Source organism: Cyrtonyx montezumae, unplaced genomic scaffold (genome assembly GCF_038088225.1).
Source record: "Cyrtonyx montezumae isolate F1298 unplaced genomic scaffold, pur_monq_1.0 scaffold_73, whole genome shotgun sequence".
NCBI lineage: Eukaryota > Metazoa > Chordata > Aves > Galliformes > Odontophoridae > Cyrtonyx > Cyrtonyx montezumae.
The window spans coordinates 129,599-133,498 of record NW_027072082.1 but is presented as its reverse complement, the minus strand read 5'-3'; the positions used below and the strand labels follow the sequence as shown (position 1 = coordinate 133,498).

At 55.0% G+C, this 3,900-nt stretch overlaps 1 long non-coding RNA gene across 1 annotated transcript; it reads left to right on the top strand.

Moving 5' to 3' along the window:
- The first annotated feature begins 306 nt into the window (after nt 1-306).
- LOC136058209 (uncharacterized) lies at nt 307-938 on the top strand. The gene is made up of 3 exons (XR_010623123.1): nt 307-389; nt 667-768; nt 884-938. It is a non-coding gene; the product is annotated as an uncharacterized LOC136058209 (long non-coding RNA).
- The last annotated feature ends 2,962 nt before the right edge of the window (nt 939-3,900 follow it).

The window sequence follows — 3,900 nt, the reverse complement described above, 5'->3', positions numbered from 1 at the left end:
GGAGGATGCATCTGCTGCTGCCCACCGTGCTGACGTCAACCTGTAGGCCACACAGCTGCTGTGTGACATTGCAGCTCAGCACCCCGGCCATGTGCACAACGCACTGAGCCAGCTGGCGGTGCGCCTGATGTCCTGCTTCGATGAGGTGAAGCATGTGGGGCAATGGGGAGTGGACGACCCAACCCCCCTCCCTGTGCATCACTCAGCATCGACCTGCTGTGTCCCTGTCCATCCCCCCCCAGGACAACGCAGAGCTGCGCTGGCTCTCCATGGAGCTCTTTGCACAGCTGCTGGCGGCACCAGGCAGGAGGCAGCTGCTCTCGCACGTGGAGATGAATGTGCTGCCACTCTTCTTCCACATGAATGAGGAGATCCCCAGAGTGGCACAGGTGGGGGAAGCTGCTGAGGTCACGGGGTCGCAGGGTCACCCCGTGTAACTCCAGCCTGCCAATTGGGTCACTGCATCATCAAGGCTGGGAAGGGCCTCCGTGGTCACAAGGAACAACAACCTCACTGTCCCACCCATTCAGCCCTCCACATCACCCCTCCCCAGTGTAGAGACTTAGGTTACAAAGGTCCTCCACGATCTCCACCCCCCCCCGTTGGGTTTGTGGGAGGGGTCCCCAGGCTCTCCTGCTGATTATCCCCCGTGTCACTGCTCCCCAGGCTGCTCAGGAAGCCCTGACCTGCACTGCCAAGCTCCTGCACTGGCAGCAACTGCGACGCCTGGCCAGCACAGCAAACAAATGGAAGATTGCTGAGTGCCTGGTAAAGATACCCATCCCTCAAACCCCAATTCCCCCACTATGGGACCCCCCAGCTCTGGCAGAAGGTGGGGGGTGGTGCCCTATGGGTGCTACCCCTACCCTGGTGCTCTCTGCAGGTTCAGAAGGCGGGCAGTGCCGCGGAGCAGTATGTGCAGCAGAGCGTGAGGCACCTGCACGGCCCCCAGGCATCCGTGTGGGAGGCGGCCGTGCACTTCCTGGGTGAGTCCCAGCCCCAATGGTTCCCCCTTCCTCTATCCCCCACGGCTGAACGCTGCGGGGTCAGTGCGCAGGGGGCAGGAGTGGTCCTGGGGGGGTCACGGTGGAAACTATTGGGGTCCTTGTGGGTTTTTCAAGCACCCCGGGGGTTATTGGAGCATTATGGGGGTCATTGTGGCATTGTATAGGGTCTGTGGTGGACACTGGGACAGCACTGGGGTTGGTGGGGGTCATTGGGGCACCGTGGAGTTTCTTGGGTGTTGTTGGGGTGTTACTGGGGTCCATGGGGTGCCGTGTGAGGTCTCTGGATGTCACTGGGGCACCATAGGGTCACTGAGGGTGATGGGGGAGGGGGGGCACATTTGGTATACCACGAGGATTCTGAAGGTCTTTGGGGTGCCATGTGCGCCCCTGGGGACCGCGTTGCCAGCTGAGTACTGGCAGTGCTGTGTGCGCAGGGCTCCTGGGGCGGCAGCTGAGGAGTGAGGACCCGCAGATGCTGCTGGACATCTGCAAAGGTGAGCAGTCCTCCCCGGGAAGTGCCGCATGGGGCAGGGGTGCTGACGCAGCTCCTCTCCAGGGCACTGATACATCTCCACTCCGCTCCTCGCAGCCCTGCAGAGCGTGAAGGAGGATGGCGAGCCGGCCGTGCGCTGCCTGGTGCTCCAGACGCTGCTGATCCTCCACGTGCTGGAAGACGTGCCGCCCGCCAGGCCCAGGGGCACAGTGCTGTGCTGCTGCTAATGCAGGATGTGCATGGAGTAGTGCTGTGCTGCAGGGACTGCGGCCCTGGTTTTCAGAAGAGAAGAACAACTCCATGCCCCAGAGGACACTGCGTTCCCGTTTTCCACTCACAAAGATCCTACTGCAAGTCCTGGTGTCTTCCTCTTTTGCTGCTCATCTCAGGAGTGAAGGTTCCCTCTTGGTCTTGCCTTCAGCTTAAGATTTATTAAATCTAATTAAATTGAACAATTGAGAGAGAGATAAAATTTCCAAACCAAAAGCTGTGAGCTTACGTTACGGAGGAAACTGCAGGGGAAGCACACGTGCTGAACCTCCACGGCAGCCCAGTGGAACGCGCCCTGGAAGAGCGCCACCTGGCATCAGGCGCGGAGCTCCGCCCCTCTGTTGCTCCCACAGCATTAACTCCTTCACTGCTGCATGATGCTCTGATGTGGAATACCGGCATCAAAAACACAAAACCACAACATTCCACCCCTTATTCCACATCATCACATAATGCTTAACACACATCTATACATAACCAAACAGTAGTAACATAAGTTACATAGAAACATATATATATATATATATATATATATACATACATACACACGTAATTACAGACTGCATTCCCCCAATATCAAATTCCCTTGTGGGACACACTGGACGTCCCCATTTTTATCCATTACCCACCAGGTCACCCAGGTCCCTGCGCAAAAACGGTTCCACGGAGGGGTTTGCCCTTTCCAGAGGCTGGAAGGACCCACACCGCTTTTCCCAACATGCTCCTCACATGTACCACAGGGACCTTATCTCCCTCTATGGTCTGTAGGGAGCTGGACTGTGTAGGACCCTCTCGGTTGACTGATCCCCTAGCGTTGACTAGCCAGGTGGCTTCTGCCAGATGCTTCTCCCAGTGCTTGAATGTCCACCACCCATTTCTCTCAATGTGGTTTTTAACAACCCGTTGTAGCGCTCGATCTCACCAGCAGCTGGTGCATGGTAGGGGATATGGTAGATCCACTCAATGCCGTGTTCTTTGGCCCAGATATCCACAAGAGAATTTTTGAAAGGAGTCCCATTATCGGAATCAATTTTCTCTGGAGTGCCATGTCACACATATTAGGACTTGTTTCTCGAGCCCTAAGATGGTGTTTCGGGCGGTAGCATGGGGTACTGCGTATGTCTCAAGCCACCCAGTGATCGCCTCCACCACAGTGAGCACATAACGCTTACCATCGCGAGTTCGTGGCAAGGTGATATAATCAACCTGCCACGCCTCCCCATATTTATACTTTTCCCATCGCCCTTCCTGCCAAAGGGGTTTCATCCTCTTGGCTTGTTTAATTATGGCACATGTGTCACAGTCATGGATAACCTGTGCAACGGTATCCATAGTTAAGTCCACCCCTCGGTCTCTAGCCCACTTATAGGTCGCATCCCTTCCTTGATGGCCTGAGGTCTCATGGGCCCACCGAGCTAAAAGTAGCTCTCCTTTGTTCTGCCAGTCCAAGTCGATCTGAGACACCTCAATTTTGGCAGCTCGATCTACCTGATCGTTATTTTTCTGCTCTTCAGTAGCTCGATTCTTGGGCACATGAGCATCTACATGACGCACCTTTACACCCAAACTTTTTGTTTGGGCAGCAATGTCTTTCCACAGTTCAGCAGCCCAAATAGGTTTACCCTTCCGTTGACAGTTGTCCTGTTCCCACTGCTGCAACCACTCCCATAAAGCATTTGCCACCATCCAAGAGTCAGTATAAAGATATAGCATGGGCCACCTCTCCCGGTCAGCCACATGTAAGGCCAGCTGGACAGCCTTTACCTCCGCAAATTGGCTTGACTCTCCTTCTCCTTCTGTGGCCTCTGCAACTCGTCGTGTGGGGCTTCATACAGCAGCCTTCCATCTGCGATGCTTCCCAACGATACGACACGATCCATCAGTGAAGAGGGCATACGTCTTTTCATTCTCTGGTAGTTCATTATATGGTGGGGCCTCTTTAGCACGTGGTATCTCCTCTGATGGGGATGTTCCAAATTTCTTGTGTTCAGGCCAGTCCATGATCACCTCCAGGATTCCTGGACGGTTGAGGTTCCTCATCAGAGCTCGCTGTGTAATCAGTGCAATCCACTTACTCCAGGTGGCATCGGTAGCATGATGGGTAGGTAGAACTTTTCCTTTGAACATCCA